This window comes from Cetorhinus maximus, chromosome 4 (genome assembly GCF_964194155.1).
Source record: "Cetorhinus maximus chromosome 4, sCetMax3.hap1.1, whole genome shotgun sequence".
In the NCBI taxonomy this organism is placed as follows: domain Eukaryota; kingdom Metazoa; phylum Chordata; class Chondrichthyes; order Lamniformes; family Cetorhinidae; genus Cetorhinus; species Cetorhinus maximus.
This window is the reverse complement of record NC_135882.1, coordinates 22882487-22900230: the sequence shown is the minus strand read 5'-3', so window position 1 is coordinate 22900230 and position 17744 is coordinate 22882487. Positions and strand designations below refer to the sequence as shown.

Sequence of the window (17744 nt, the reverse complement as noted above, 5' to 3'; positions counted from 1 at the left end):
CACTGTCCACTAGTCTCCCTAATTCTCTCCCTCCATGTAAACTCCTCAACTCATATTCACGGCCATCCCTTTGATCTTGCCATCTCATGAGCTCTCACTACTCCCATCACATCAATCAAAGATAAGGCCATCTCTGATCTTATCCTTGTATCATTCACTACCAACAGCCCCCTTCCATGCTCCAACTCTACCTCCTTCTGTACCTACCCCTAGAAAAAACTTTCCTCTTATTCAATTACAAAATCCCAACTGCGTAGCATTTGACCCTCCATGTTCGAAAATTAGAGAAGTTATACTAAACATGAGAAAAACCCTGGCAGTATTGTGGACAGTTCTGGTCATCAAATTATAGAAAGGAGCTGAGACACTGGGCAACGTGCAAAAATGATTGACAAGGATGATATCAAAGCCACAAGCTTTTACATGTCAGGAAAGCATGAAGAGACTGGGTCTATTTTCTCTTGAAAAGAGAAGGATGAGGGGTGATCTAATGGCAGCCATTAAAATTCTGAAAGGTTTTGGTAGAGTGGACACAGAGAGCGTGTTCCCTCTTGTGGCAAAACTAGGGGCCATCAATATAAGATGGTCACCAAGAAATCAAATCGGGAATTCAGAAGGAATTTCTTCACCCAACCAATGGTAAGAATGTGGAACTCATTGGACAGAATTTTGCCCTCTGATGGCGGGCGGGCCCCACCAGCTTGGCGGCAGGCGGACAGCCGACCCCCGCTACTGAAACGGGGCCTGCCGCCATTTTAAGTGGGCGGGATAATTAAGGCCCGCCCAGCGGCCTGCCCGATTTTCCGGGGGGGGGGAGGGATTCCCCATTCCCCATCTGTCAAAGTGCGCACTTCTCCCTGAGGCAAAGTCCTGTCTCAGGGAGATTACTGACAGTGGAAAAAACTTTAAAAATAGAAACATTAAAAAATTATTAACATGTCCCCCTCATGTGACAATGTCACACGAGGTGGGACATGTTAATAAAGAACACATAAACTTTATTAATTTTTTACAAAATGGACATGAAACTTCATCCCGCCAGTGGATGAAGTTTCATGAATAATCTGGAGCCCGCTGGGGCTCCTGGCCTGCCCGCCAGCCTTAAGGTTGGACGGTCAGGTCTTTAATTACTTTAAATAGCCTGTCAATGGCCTCAATCGGCCATTGACAGGTTGGCGGGTGGACAGCGAAATCAGCTGTCCGCCCGGTTTCTTAAAAATGTAAATGGACCGGGATGACGTCAGGGATTCCTCCCGACATCATCCCGCGTCATTTTCCCCTTGGCGACTGTCCCCGCCCCCAAATCACTGAGGGGAAAATCCTGGCCGTTGTCACAGGGAATTGTATTGATGCAGTTAAGGGGGAGCAAGATGTGCATATGAGGGAGAAGAAACATAAGAAATAAGGACAGGAGTAGGTCAATGGCCTTGTTGATAAGGTCATGGCTGATATTTGACCTTAACTTCACTTTTCCGTCCGATCTCCATGTCCCTCGATTCCCTTCATAAGTAAAAATGCCTCTTGTTCACTAATGCCCTTTAGGAAAGGAAATCTGCTCTCCTCACATGGTCTGGCCTCCATATGACTCCAGATCCACAGCAATGTAGTTGACTCTTAACTTCCCTCTGAAATATCTGAGCAAGCCACTCAGTTCAACGGCAATTAGGGATGGGCAACAAATGCTGGCCTTACCAACGACACCCACATCCCATGAAAGAATAAAGGAAAAAAGAGCATTAGAGGGAAACAGAGGGTTATGCTGATACAGTTTGATGAAAAAGGATGGGAGAAGGCTCCCTCCTTCAACACCCCATCCCCCACCTACTGTGCTGTAAAAACATTTAAAATGCCTAAGGATGCTCAGCTAATGTTGTGTTATATATCCACATTACTATAACAAACTCAAAATCTGATTGAAGCAGCACAAAAAGATAAAAACACTTGAAGTTAAAATAAAATGCAAATAACTGGTTATAGTGCAGTCTGAATCCATGAAAAGGCTGGAGGAATATTAAAGAAAAAAAGCAGCAGCCAGTCACTTATTTTCCTTTAATGAAAAATCTATACCCTTTGTCGTTAGATTATAATTGTTCTCTATTCTGTTGTCTATTGAGTGAAATAAAGAAAGTAGCTCTAAAGAGAAGCTTATTCAAGAATAAGTGCTATGGTGGCTCATTGCTCGCACCAAACATGTGGCTCATCTATCCACCCCGCCTCCCAGCCATCCATCCATCCATCCACCCCGCCTCCCAGCCATCCATCCATCCATCCATCCCGCCTCCCAGCCATCCATCCATCCACCTCCCCACCACCCCAATCCAATCGCAACTCATGAATGCTCATTAAAACTTCTGCTCACTGAAAGCTTGTCATGCCTTCCAATCTTGTGAGAAATTACGTTAGCCTCAAACTCATTTGAAAATGAGTGGCATGCACTAGTCGGACCTCAGTTCGCTCATAATTTCAAAGTGAGTAATACATAGCCCACCTGCCAGTCTTGTTGAAATGAATGCCACACTGCTGGGTCTGGAGGGTCGGTCTGCTCCTGCTGTTTGCCTAAGTTGCCTGAAGGACACCGCTGTGCTGCGGTACTCATGCAGGCCTTCACTTTCAGGCAGTGACCAGGGTTTGGGGAGTGCAGTGGTCTTCTACTCCCAGTGGCTGAGTCCGTTGTTCACAAGGACACCACTTTCAGGCAGAACTCCACTTTCATAATCTAGCACTTCGAACAGGGGTGGGCTGTGAGGCGAGGATGGGGATGACGAACACAAGGTGGGCAATGGGGAAAGCAAGCTGTGGAAGGGTTGTGAGGGGAAGCAAACACGAGGGGGCCTTTCTGGGGTCGCCCTCTAACTTCTTGTTGCCACAAGAGTGAACAGGAGTCTGCTTAAACTGAAAAGAAGATGACCTCCTTGCGATGAAAGCCATTTAAAGCCAATGGCTTCAGAACTCAAGTGGTTTCACATCATAGTCGCTGCATCTCAAGAGTAACACAAAGGAATTTAGAATTTGGGAATGCAGGCAATAGTGAGGGAGGCACAGCTGCATCAGATATGGTATTCCATCAGTGAAAACCTGTCACATGCTCACCAGATTTGACATTCCTAACGGGCCAAAGGTCATCCGCTCATTGACCACGAGCAACTGATTGGTCATTAATATGCCACATCAGAGATTGGAGCACCAGAGCTAGGTTGGGTCACTAACCTCAGTTAAACTTTAGCATCCTACGCAGGGCTCAAGATGTTGCATATCTGCGATGCCATCTTGGTCATCACAATGCGTGTGCTAGTTTCTCAGGGGCAAGGCCCCATCAGCCACCATGCATGTCCGGCAGGAAAACTATGGGCCCTTACAGTTTTCATACATTTCATCTTATGAGTCTCACTTGAATCATTTATGTCTTCAATGCTTCCATTCAGAGAGAAGTAAAAAGCACATATAGATCCAGGGCTCAATGCTGCCACTGTCAGGGTCCTAATGCAATGGAGGAGGTGAAGGAGTGAAAGGCGATGCCGCGCGCAGCTCCAGCAGGAAACCACACCTGAGGGACAGGGTCAAGACCTGGAGGGCGTGGTGGGTGAAGTGAGCTGTTGCCTTCTCCTCGAGGCTTATGGCCTTCTTCATGTGGGTGAAAGACATCCTAAAGACAGGTGGGCTGGAGAGAGTGAGATTATGGGCTGGGCTGTTGTTTAAATGTGGCGTCTAGAACTTTGACCCCGCCAGCTGACAGCAGGCAGACCAATCAGCTCCTGGTCCACCAGGTGATTCGACCCGATACTTGCTTGTACATAATCAATGAGCTTCCAAACATAGAATCGGGCGCAAATTCCTGCCATTCCGGTCAGTGGGGTGGGCGCTGCCAAAACAGCCCGCCATCGCACTCCGTCTCATAAATGGAAAATTCCACCCAGAGTCACAGCAATGGGGGTGATATTCTGTTGTCTTTGCTGTTTGTTGCGAAGTTTCTTTTTGGGGATGGTGGCAACCTCCTCGCAGACCCTTTTGTTGGTGTGGAAGTCATTGCCAAGGCGGGTGTAGTATTTCTCAATGATCACTCGGGCGGCTTTGCTGTTGAAAGCTTTAAAAATAGTGACCTGCATTTAACGCTTCCAATTAGTTTTCACCAGCAGTCATTAAAAACACCCATCAACCATTAGCCTTTGTCTCCTCCACTGAGCCAATTTTGGATCCAATTTGCCAGTTTTCCTTGGATCCCATAGGATTTTACTTTTCTCACCTGTTGCCGTGTGAGACTATTTGTCAAAAGACTTGCTAAAATAAATGTGGACTACATCAAATGCTCTACTCTCATCAACCCTTCTTGTTACCTCCTCAAAAAATTCAACCAGGTTAGTCAGCCATGCCCTTCCCATATCAAACCCATGTCTACTAACCTTGATTAATCTTTCTAAATGACAGCTAACATTGGCTTTCAGAATTTTTTGATAATTTGCCCACCAACAACTTTAGGCCCACAGACTTGTAATTACTCAGACTATCCCCTTTGTCCAATTTTAAACAATGGTGCAGTGTTGACAGTCCTCCGAATGTCCGGCATCACGTCTATAGTGAGAGAGGATTGAAAATGATAGTTAGAGCCTCGACTATTTCCTCTGTAGTAATTGTAAGTTAAACCATTTCTTACGGTTATGGGGATCATGTGACTGTATAGACGAATCAGCCCTAGGCTTGGGGAATCTTGGGGCAGGGCTTTTTTAGCTTGGTCTTGAAACACGCATGTACCTTCATCTGGAGTCTGTAAATGAAGTTTACTGTTCCTTACAAAAAACTGGTCCTACACTCCAAGCTTATAACAATTGGTGACGAGGATAAATAGCACTGATGCTGCACTTCACCTCGCGACTGAGAGTATTTCGATTTTAAGGGAAGAAAAAAAGTATACTCACCAGCAATGCCTGTGTTTGGCAGAATTGACCTGTACAAATCATCCATCGAGGACTGGAATCAGTACATTGAGCAATTAGGTTTCTGCTTTGTAGCTAACAAAATAACGGTGGAGGAGGAACAGAAAGCAATTCTCCTAAGTGTCTGCACGAGCAAAACTGATAACCTAATCTGTAGCTTGACGGCTCCAAATGCACCAAATTTCAGATCCTTCACTGAGCTAGAAGACCTTGTGAAAGGGCATTTTCAGATTCAAGTTTAACTCTCGAGTAAGGGTCCCCGGTGAGTCGATCGCAATTTACATTGTGAGGTTAAAACAGTTAACGGAGCACTGTGACTCCGGTGATACTTTAAACGACATGTTGTGAAATCATTTGGTTTGTGGCATAAACAACGATGCCATTCAATGCCATTTGCTTGCAGAAGTTGAGATAGACCTGAAGCGCGCCATGGAGATAACGTTAGCAATGGAGAGTGCTAAGAGGGATTCGCAGGCTTTGCAGAGTGTGCAACATGGTGCCGTCCTGCAGCCAGAGCGTAAACCTGTGGCCGGGCGTGGCGCGAAGATCAGGGAGGCAACTGCGAAGTGGACACTGTCCCTACCGCTAGAAAAATGAAAAGAAACGCTGGAAGCAGCTCACCGGTAACCCAGAAGTTAAAGTGTTACCATTGTGGAGGGAATCATGCACCCGAAGTCTGTAGATTTAAGGAGGCAGAACGCACCACTGTCACAAAAATGGCATGTTGTTAAACAATGCAGGACTAGATCAGGACAGCCATTGACAGCAGGTCAAGTTAAATGAACTGCACAATATAGATCAGTCAGAAGTTACTGAGGCTGACGTTTATTCCCCACACAATCTGCAGGCCAGGAATGCTGAACCAATCATTTTTACACTTCAAGTAAATGGAAAGCCTCTGCTCATGGTGTTTGACACAGGAGCATCGACCACAGTGGTGGGAGAACACATCTTTAAATACCTCAGAGAAGATACCCAGCCATTGAGTTTGGAGGAAGCCGCTGCTCTGTTAAAAACATATACAGGAGAAGCAATGCAGGTGAAAAGCATCACCTCTGTACCTGTATCATACAGGCAACAGACAGCTCAGCTGCCAGTAATTGTTATAACAGGAGAAGGGTTTAGCCTTCTGGGCCTTAATTGGTTGAAAGAAATCAAACTAAACTGGTTGGAAATTTTTCAGGTCAAGACAGGAGGAGTTCCAGAGTTGCTGAAAAAGTATGACAGAGTATTCCGCGATGATTTGGGGAAAATCAAAGGTCTACAAGCTAAAATATATGTGGACTCTGAAGCAACGCCCCGATTTTTTAAGGCAAGACCTGTGCCTTACGCTCTAAATGGCAGATGCAGAATTATGTCATTTGGAGAAGTTAGGAATAATCCAGCCAGTCCAGTTTTCAGAACGGGCAGCACCCATAGCCCCTGTGATGAAACCAGATCAAACCATTCGCATCTGCAGAGATTATAAATAAACTGCAAATAAGGCTGCAAAATTAAACAAATACTCAATCCCAAAGATTGAAGATCTGTACGCTAAACTTGCAGGAGGACGATCCTACCCTAAACTGGACATGAGTCATGCATATCAACAGCTCGAGCTGGACAAGACATTGAGAAGTTATGTCACCATAAATACGCACAAGGGCCTGGGCCAATATACTCTTTGGTGTGTCATCTGCCTGTGCGATTTTCCAAAGAACCATGGAAAGCCTACTACAATGACTTCCTCGAGTTGTAGTGCACCTGGATAATGCCCTGATCACAAGATCCACAGAAGCAGAAAATATGGCCAACCTGGAACAGGATTTGAAGAGATTTCTGGAGGCTGGCATTCGTTTAAAAAAAAAGTGCAGTTCCTAAGCAAAGGAAGTTACGTATCTGGGTTATTGAGTGGATGCCCAAGGGTTGAATCCATTAGAGGAGAAAGTCAAGGCCATCAAGGAAGCGCCCTCTCCTACCAACTGGAGCGCAAGTCTTTTGTGGGCATGGTAAACTATTACAGTTGATTCTTGCCTAATCTATCCACAGTGTTAGCCCCTTTACACTTATTATTGCAGAAGAACCACAGGTGGTCCTGGAAGGCACAGCAAGAGGAAGCCTTCACAAGAGTCAAGAAACTTCTACACTCGTCATGACTGCTCGTACACTATGACCCGCCTAAGGAATTGATACTTGTGATGCATCTCCCTATGGAGTGAGAGTGGTATTGTCACACAAGATGGAGGATGGATCTGAAAGACCGACAGGATATGTATCCTGAACCCTGTCTGCAGCCGAGAAAGGCTGCTCACAAATTGAAAGAGAAGGCTTATCCGTCAGATTTGGAGTAAAAAAGTTCCATCAATATTTGCACGGTCCACAGAAGCAGAAAGTATGGCCAACCTGGAACAGGTTTTCACCATAGTGTCAGATCACAAACCAATGTTAGGTTTGTTTAGTGAAGATAAGACAATCCCACTGATAGCCTTTGCTAGAATTCAAAGATGAGCTTTAATTTTGTCGGCATACGAGTACATCTTTATGCATTGTCCAGGTGTGCATATAGCAAATGCAGACGCCCTCAGCCATCTCCCTTTGCCCAATAGGATTACACACGTGCCAGTACTTCAAGAGGCAGTACTTGCGTTGAATTTCCTGGACTCCTCACCAGTCTGTGCGAAACAGATAAAGAATTGAACGAGTCGGGATCCAATTTTAGCAAGAGCCCATGAACAAACATTACAAGGATGGTCAAATGCACAAGTCCCTGAAGAATTAAAACCATTCTTTGTGCGTTGATCCAAACTGAGTTGTCAAGATGGTATCTTGTTATGGGGAGAAAGAGTCATTTTCCCTGTGCAAGGGAGAGAACCATTATTGGAAGAACTTCATAGTGCGCATCCTGGTATATTGAAAATGAAGATGAAGATGCTCGCACGAAGTTATATCTGGTGGCCAGGTATAGACAGTGATATAGAAAAAATGGTGAAACACTGTCTCCAGTGCCAGCAACAGCAGAAATTGCCCGTTTCAGCTCCATTGCATCTGTGGGAGTGGCCTGGTCAACCCTGGGTTAGACTACATATAGACGATGTAGGTCCATTTTTAGGCACCATGTTTCTTGTCATTATCGATGCACATTCCAAATGGATAGACATGTTTGAAGTGAGATCACCTACATTGTCTGCAACGATTGAAAAAACTGCGCCAGAGTTTCAGCGTTCACGGTTTACCTGAAGTTATTGTGTCAGATAATGGTACTGCTTTCACTAGCACTGAATTCCAAAATTTGTGAACCTAAATGGGATTAAACACGTCAGGACATCACCGTATGATCCCTCACCCAATGGGTTAGCGAAAAGAGCAGTACAAACCTTTAAAACAGGCATGACGAAATTGTCAGAGGGAATGTTGGAAACACGAATTTCAAGATTCCTGTTCAACCATCGCACAACTCCTCATGCGACCACTGGTTTAACACCTTCATAATTGTTAATGAAGTGTCTCCTTCGTACAAGATTGAGTCTAGTATTCCCTAATTTAGAGGGGAAGATGGAGAGAAACCAGAGTAATCAGAAAGTGAATCATGATGTTCACAGTAAAGGTTGAGAATTTACTGTGGGAGAGACAGTTTTTGTACAAAATTTTGCAACTGGACCAAGATGGGTCCCTGGTGCAATCGTCTCTGAAACAGGACCTTTATCTCATCAGGTAGAAGTGGAAAACAGGATTGTTAGGAAACACGTGGATCATCTCAGAAATTGAGAAACCCTCCAATAACCAGTGAAGCCACCTGAAATCAAAGTCAAAACTTGGAACCCTGAGTTGCCAGATCGACAAAGAATAGACATTCTGGATGTCTCTGTTGAAGTAAATAATTCTGAACTGCCATTGTCTAAGGTTGTCCCTGATGCTGCATTTCCTGGTCAAGTCGATCCAATGGAAGAACCTCCAGTTGTAGAGTTGCGTCGCTCTACTCGAATCCGAAAACCTCCTCAAAGATTAAATTTATAATGGCATGAACTGTATATAATTGTATATAATATGGGTCAAAATGTTTTTGTAAATAAGAGGGTAAAACAAAATTAAAGGGGGAGGAATGTAGTAATTGTAAGTTAAACCATTTCTTATTGTTATGGGGATCATGTGACAGTATAGACAAATCGGCCCTAAGCACGGGAAATCTTAGGGGTGGAGCATTTTTAGCCTTGGTCTTGGAACAAGCATGTAGCCTCATCTGGAATCATAAATAAAGTTTACTGTTTCTTACGAGAAACTAGTCCTGCATTCTAAGTTTACTGCACCCTCCTTGCTTCTCTTGGCAGCCTGTTATACACTCCATCCCGGCCCTGTGATTTATCCATTTTTGAAGATGCTAAGCTCCTTAATATTTCCACTCTCACTATGTTTACCACATTAAATAGCTCACAGTCCTCGTCCTTAACTACAACATCTGCATCAACCCTCTCTTTTCTGAAGATGAATACAAAGGTCAGAACCTTCTGCTCTCTCTGATGACAAGCCTGGAGGCAGGGAAGGCATGTAACTAGGTGCACCCAAACCCTGCCAGCTTCCCGCCTCTACTAGAATTAAGTTCTGGGCAGGAAGGCCCATGGCCACCTATTTAGACTCTTAAGTGGCCAATTAATGACTAATAAAGGGCCTCATTCCACCCCTGCTGGTGTTAACCCAGCTGCAGGCTGGCCTGTAGCCATTCAGCATGCACAGCAGCTAAAAGGCACTCAGTGCCTGATCGAGGCACTTGACATCCAGAAGGCGGGGCCCGCTGAGATGCACGCCCCCCACTGCCCTTGCTGCCAACGCCCCTGCACCACTCTCCATGCAACCCAACCCCACGAGCACCCCCCTCAACCGCCCCCAACCACATAACTTATCTGTGGCCTGGGTCCCTCCGCAATTCCTGGAACTCCAGTAGGTGTTCTGCCTGTAGCAGCCACTGCCTCCCCTGTGACGCTGCCAAGCATAAGAGCTGCTGGCTTCTGATTGGCCAGCTGCTCTTGTTAGGCGAGGCTTTTGCTCCTGGTGCCCTGATTCCAGGGGAAGGCCCAGCAGTTGCCTGGCCACTGCCTGATTGGCTTGTGGTTCGGCGGGCCTTCCCAAAAAGAGGCAGCGTGGATCACTCGTTGGCTCTCCACCTGGCAGGCAAGACCCCCGTTGCCTCAACAAGATTCCGCCCAACGTATTCATTAGATCTTCTGCCTCCACACATTGGCTTACCTTTTAGGTCTCTAATAGGCTTTTTTCTTTTCTTAGTAACCTCTTGCCCTTTGTGTTTATAAAACATATTTGGGTTTTCCTCAATTTTGTTTGCCAACATTTTGTCATGCCTCTCTTTGCTTTCCTAATTTCCTTTTTAGTTACACCCTGCATTTTCTATACTACTCAAAGCTTTCTGTAGTACTCAGCTCTCGGTATCTGACACAAGCTTCTGCCTCTTGTTTTATCTTACCCTGTATGCTCCTTGACATCCTGGGGGCTCTAGATTTGGCAGTCCCAAGCTTTCTATCTCTGGGAACATATTTGTTCTGAACCCTCTCCATCTCCTGCTTGATTGCTCTAAGACTGATCTACCTTCAAGTAGCTGTTTCCAGTCCACACTTGCTAAATCACATCTCAGCTTAGTAAAATGGGCTATTTCCCCAACTAAGAACTTTTACCCAAGGTCTGTTCTTTGTCCTTTTCCATAACCATGCTAAATCTAACTGAGTTGTGATCACTACCTTTAAAATGATCTCTGACTGATACATCTCCCACTTGCCCAGTTTCATTCTTAAAACCAAGCCCAGAATTGCCACCTCTTTTGTTGGGCTCGCTATGTACTGGTTAAAAAGGCTCTCTGGAATAGATTTTACGAATTATGTGCCCTCTATACTTTTTACATTGATAATATTGTTAACCTTAGTAGTTAAATCTTCTATTACTGCTCTATTTTTTTTTCACTTCTCAGAATTCTGTCTGCATATTTATTCTTCTATCTCCCTCCGACTGTTTGGGGGTTTACATCTCCAACGCTGTTCAATTCAACCCATACGGCCTCATCTGATGAAGCTTCTGGCATATCATCTTTCCTCACAAGTGTAATTGTTTCTTTAACAAATATAGTGACACCGTCTCTTTTCTATCCCTCTCTCTCTCTGTCATCTGAAAACCCTATAATCAGGAACGTTGAGCTGCCATTCCTGCACTTCTTTAAGCCATGTTTCAGTAATAGCTATGATATCACACTTCCAAGTGTCTATCTGTGTCCTCAGCTCATCTGCCTTATTCACTTTACTCCTTGCATTGATGATATACCATTAACCGCTGCTAAACTCCTTTGTTGTTTATTTTCTAGCCTTTTCCTCCATCTTCCACCCTCGCTTACTAATTTTCAGTGTTCCATTCCCAATTTTGCTTCGCTCCCTTCTAAATCTACATTCAGGTCTCCACTCCCCTGCCAAGGTCGTTTAAATCCTCCCCAACAGCACTAGCAAACCTTCCCATGGTGATATTGATCCTGTCCCTATTGAGGTGTAACCTGTCTGGCTTGTACTGGTCCCACCTTCCACAGAACAGGTCCAAAAGCCCCTGGCATCTCAAGCCCTCCCTTCTCCACCATCTCTCCAGCTGTGCATTCATCTGCACTATTTCTGTACTCACTAGAACATGACACTGGGAGTAGTTTGGAGATTGCTACTTAAGGGTCTTGATTATTAATTTCTGTTCTAGCTCCCTAAAATCTATTTGCAGGACCTCATCCCTCTTTGTTAATTCCCATGTTATTGGTTCTGAAATGAATCACAAAGGTAGAGTACTTAATAAGTACTTTGTATTAGTGTTCACTGGGAGGGTGCATGGCGCAGTGGGTAGCGTTCCTGCTTCTGAGCCAAAAGCTCTGTGTTCAAGTCCCACCCCAGGACTTGATGGCCAAGAAAGGTACATTCATAATGCGGCCAAACAGGTTGAGTACCAACCTGCAAACCCTTCCAACACATTGGATTGGAGATTGGCAAACGTGACACCATTATTCAAGAAAGTGTGTAGGGACATTCTTAGCACCTATAGACCAGTCAATTTAACATCAGTGGTGGGGTTTAATTGAGGTTAAGTACATACAGGTGGAGGGCAGCGATTGGATGGTCACATGAGCACATATAAAGAGACACTCACTGACACAGGAGTTATATACCTGTAATGTTTCACTTTGTCAATAAATCCAATCCAAGTAAACACTGGCCCTGGTTTCTTCCTTCACCAGCTGGCTATCCGGAGTATAATAGTGGGTAAGATTTTAGAAACAATAATCGGCAAAATAAAAAACATTAACGGACACTTGGAGAGTTTTGAGTTAATTAAGGAGAACCAGTGGATTGTGCTTCCTAATTTAATTGAATTTTTTGATTAAGTAACAGGGAAGGGCGATGAAGAGATGCTGGACTGCATGTTGGTGGATGGTGAGTAAGGATTCTTAACTTTTAAAGATTTTGTAAAAATCTAATGTTGTTTGTAGTTGGCATTTAACTGAAATCTACAATTTAAATTCTAAATTTCCCAGCCTTAGGCAGGGTTTTAAAAATGTCTCCAGGGGATGAGGAGTTGGGTTTCGCTAATTAAAGCAGCAGCTGAAACTGGCTCCTCTGTAACTGGGTCATCTAGCTTTTGTCTTAAGAGCATATGAAGCCAGCCAACTTAGCACTTGAGTGCAACTTAGAATAAAGTGCTGGGAGTTGGGTGATTAAGGGAGTTGGAGAAGGAATGGAAAGCAGTGCTCCTTTGTTTTTGCTTTTGACATTTGATAATGCGGGAGGTGCGGTGGCCTTAAAGAGCGAGGGGAGCCAGGCCTGAGACCAGAGTGGGACAGGGAGCCAGCACGAGAGGAGCAGTGGTCTTAGTAAGTAGGACTTGAATATTTCTACTGTCCAGTCTTAAAGTAAAAATTAGTCTTTAGTTTAGATTAAGTGCTGCTTAAAGTATAAGAAGTATATATTTAATATTCCTTAAACTAAAGGAAGTAAAAGTAGAGGGAGTAATTTAAGAGTAAGTCATGACAGGGCAGCTTGGCCACGTGGAATGCTCCTCCTGTGCGACGTGGGAAGTCAGGGACACGTCCAGTGTCCAGGGCGACTATATGTGCAGGAAGTGTCTCCAGCTGCAGCCACTCAAAATCCGCTTTTCAGAGCAGGTGCTGGAGTCACTGTGGAGAATCCGCAAGGCTGAGATCTTCATGGATAGCATGTACAGTGAGGTGGTCACACCACAGGTAAAGAGTGCATGGACAGAAAGGGAATGGATGACTGTCAGACAGAGTAAAAGCATTAGACAGGTAGTGCAGGATTCCCCTGGGTCCATCTCCCACTCCAACAGATTTTCCATTTTGTATAGTGTTGGGGAAGGTGGCTTATCAGGGAAATGCAGCAAGAGTCAAGTCTGTGGCACCACGAGTGGCTCAGCTGCACGGTTGGCGGAGGTGGGGGGGGGTGGAAATAGTGGAAGACCAATAGTGATAGGGGATTCTATCGTAAGGGGAACAGATAGACGTTTCTGCGGCCACAGACATGACAGCAGGATGGTATGTTGTCTCCCTGGTGCCAGGGTCAAGGATATCACCGAGCAGCTGCAGGACATTCTGAAGGGCGAGGGTGAACTGCCAGAGTTCGTGCCCCATATTGGTACCAACCACATGGGTAAAAAGAGGGATGTGGTCCTGAAAGCAGAATATAGGGAGCTAGGAAATAAATTAAAAAGCAGAACCTCAAAGGTAGTGATCTCAGGATTACTCCCAGTGTCACATGTTAACGAGATCAAGAATAGGAGAATAGATGAGATGAATACGTGGCTGGAGAGATGGTGTAGAGGGGAGGGAATTAGATTGTTGAGGCATCGGGAGCAATTCTGGAGAAGATGGGACCTGTACAACTGGACGGGTTGCACCCCAGCAGGACCGGAACCAATATCCTCACAGGGGTATTCGTTAGTACTGTGGGGGAAGGTTTAAACTAGAGCAGCAGGGGGATGGGAACCTGAATGGGGAGACACAAGAGAGGGAAACCAAGAAAGAAGTGAAAGACAGAAAAGTAGACAGCAAAAGTGGAAGGCAGAGGAAACAAAGGCTAGCAGCAAATAGGGCCATAGTACAAAAAAAAGGTATGTAAAAATGTTAAAAAGACAACTTTAAAAGCACTGTATCTGAATGCATGGAACATTCGCAATAAGGTAGACGAATTAGCAGCACAAATAGATGTAGACGGGTACGGTATGATTGCGATTACAGAGACATGGCTGCAGGATGACCAAGGCTGAGAACTGAATATCCAAAGGTATTCGATATTTAAGAAGGACAGGCAAAAAGGAAAAGGAGGCGGGGTGCAGTTGTTAGTTAAGGATAAAATCAGTACAATAGTGAGAAAGGATATTGGCTCAAAATCTAGATGTAGAATCAGTCTGGGTGAAGCTAAGAATCAACGAGGGGCAGAAAACATTAGAGAGAGTTGTCTATAGGCCTCCAAACAGCAGTGGTAAGGTGGGGGATGGCATTGAACAGGATATTAGAGATACATGTAACAAGGGTGCTACAGTAATCATGAGTGACTTTAATCTACATATAGACTGGGCAAACCAAATTAGCACTAATATCTTGGCAGATGAATTCCTGGAGTGTGTTTGAGATGGTTTGTTTTGACTAGTACATCAAGGAACCAACTAGGCAATAGGTTAGATTTGGTACTGTGCAATGAGAACGGGTTAATTAATAGTCTTGTTCTGCAGGGTTCTTTAGGGAACAGTGACCATAACGTAATAGAATTCTCCATTAGGATGGAAAGTGAAGTAGTCCAATCCAAAACTAGGCTCCTAAATCTAAACAAAGGAAACTACAAAGGTAGTGTCCCATTGTACAGCTGAAACACTCATGGTGCAATGGACTTGGCTCTGGCTGTGATCCCCAGAGGAACCATCTCCTCTACCAGTATTCAGAGCGGTATAGCGCAAAATGCACTCAGGTGATTCTTGCCTGGCCCTACTGGTCTATCAGGCAATCACCCAATTCCCCCACTGCCTACACATTCTTATGTAGCCAGGTGCCGATGTTCTATTCACGTAGCCCCCAGTTTTGTGGATGCACCACTGTGATACCAGCTGCTGCTCAAACTCTGAAGCCCGGAGCTTTGGATCCTTCAGTTGATGACATATGCTTGTCCAGAACATAAACAGTATCCTGGAGTTCCTACATGGAACAGGACATGCATCTGATGGACTGAAGGTGCCCTGCATTTATTAGGTAACACCTAATAAAATGAATGCTTGTCTCTGCTTCTTGACAAAAAAAAAAATCCACTCATCAATCAACACCTTCCCCTGTGCTGATGTCACCTTAGGTGATTTCTTTTTACCTGTCCTGATGCTTGTACTTTCTTACCTCTAGGCTCTCTAATTGAGGCCATATTAAAACACACACCACTCATCATTTTCCTTCCTTTCCCCTGTACAACAATTATAAACACTGATTTCCTTGGGTAATTCTTATGCAAATATCTATCCTCGATATTCAGAAAGGATGTTATTGTGCAGTCTATTAATGTAATAGTATACTGCCTTATTCTCATGAGAGACAATTTTAATAACATCCTGTTGCATACTGTGGTTTAAAATTCAATTTTTTTATGTATTAAAATTGGATTAAGTTCAATTCATTGAAGGAAAACTTTTATTATGTTAATATACAAAATTAATTCATAAATTTAACCTCACTGCAAGGATGCAAAATACTTAATTTAAAGAGTCATCTTAAACAGAACTAGTCCAAATTATTATGAACATGTGATGGAATAATGAAATCCAAATTATGAATGCCACATTATTTTTGACTCCTTTTTCTCATTTCTCTGGTAATTTTGCTTCTATTTCCTCTAAAGTTAAACGTTTGTCTGCATTTCTTACATATATGAAGTTCGTGAGGATGTTTAATGTTTTGTTATGGGACCATCTCTTTAATTTTGGGTCAAATGGAGGAATGAAAGGGGTCACATGATCTGCTCTGAATTTTGATCGATAACAAGCTTGTGGCTTTGTTGTTAAAGCTAAAAGAAATGCCCAGGTTGTTTTACTGGGAAGAAGGTGCAAGGTATTCACCCCTGTAAAAAAAAAATGAAAAAAAAAATGACCAGGGCAGCTGTGCTGATGGTAAATAGACTGCTTGTCTCCAAGTCCTAAGGAAGTGTTAAGGATGTCAGGTTTTATAAGCAGTTATACTTTACACTGCCTCTCTAATTCCAAGATAGAATGAAGTTGGGGGTCAGGAGGATAGTTAATTAACATTTCTACCTGGATACAAGGCCCGTGTAATTCACATTGTCATGGAGATGGGCTTTGAGGGGGGGAAATGTCCATAGGAAGCCATTGTAAGATCAGGTTGCAGGTTTTGTTAAAAAATATCACTGAACTTCATAGATAGATTCTTGCAAACTGAACCTAAGAGAGAGAAAAAGAGAGAGAGAGAGAGAGAAAAAGAGAGAGAGAGAGAGAGAAAAAGAGAGAGAGAGAGAGAGAGAAAAAGAGAGAGAGAGAGAAAAAGAGAGAGAGAGAGAAAAAGAGAGAGAGAAAAAGAGAGAGAGAGAGAGAGAAAGAGAGAGAGAGAGAAAGAGAGAGAGAGAGAGAAGCAACTAGTCCTGCACCTTAAGCAGAGGAAATGCTGGTCCTGTCGGTCACCACACAAAACACAGGTGGGAGTTCATGCTCAGATTAACGAGGCTGAGTTTATGAGGGTTTAAATGAGACTGAAAGATTCACCTAGTTTGGCTAAAGTGCCTCACCATGAAAGTCAGTTCCGGGATTAGGGGTTACCCAGGAAAAGAGAAAGAAAGGCAGCAAGCCCTGGGAAACTAAGAATCACTTTGGACTGTTCCCAGAGAATGAAATGTCTACTGAAGGGAAACGATCAATTATAATCGTGGACGGGGGGGATTTTCTGTCAGCTTAAAAGTTAAATCAGGGATCTTTTTAATTTAAACTCTAAGTTGCTTACAAAATTTGACTTCAGTTAATGTTGCTTTTAATTCATTTGTTACAGTAAAAGTCTTAAAACTTGAAGTTGTTGCGTGATCCTTCCATTAGCCACAGGAAATTTGAATATCTTTCTAAATGTTATTGGTCTCCATGGTGATTGAAACACATTGCATTCTTTAAGTTAATGGCCTAGAATTTGGGCCAGGCTATTTGTATATGCAATAAAGAGTTGGATTTTACCAGTTTTTTGGGGATGAACAGGTAAACCTGGGCAGCCTCCCAGCAGGCTACAAAGAGGGGCCTCCTTTTTAATATTCTGTGGCCCACAGCAAGGTTCCCCTGATGGCCACCCCCATGGTAACAGCCCTCACCAGCTGCAACCCCCACCACTCAACCCCTCTTCAGGGTCTGTCTGCATCACCCTGGCACTCCCAAAATCTACTCCTGGTTGTGAGGGTGCATGATTAGCCCCGCGTCTTCTTCCTCCAGATGCAGGCCCAGCAGTAGTCACCGCTCCTGAAAGGGGGGGCGTGGGGTGGGGGAGGCACCCATCTTTAATTAACTAGCTGCCACTGATGAGATGTGGCCCTGGATCTCGCTCACCCCAGAAGTGAGTTCACCACCCTCCCCTCCGCTTTCAGGCCCATCGGTGCAACCTGATGCCAGCACTGAATCCAGCCCAGGGTCTAACAGCAGCTTCAGGCACAGGTAAAGGGCACCTCTAGTTTGTCCTTACCCAAGATAGCGGTTCTGGCCGGAATGGTTAGCATGCTTCCTGCCTGATATGTGACGGCCTTAGAAGTCTGATAAAAGGGGCACTGTCCAGACCATTATCCA

The 17744-nt window shown here is 44.3% G+C and overlaps 1 protein-coding gene across 1 annotated transcript in view; it reads right to left on the bottom strand.

Moving 5' to 3' along the window:
* Window positions 1–17744, bottom strand: part of dok6 (docking protein 6) — a 422100-nt gene that overhangs the window by 185529 nt on the left and 218827 nt on the right. The window lies entirely within an intron of this gene.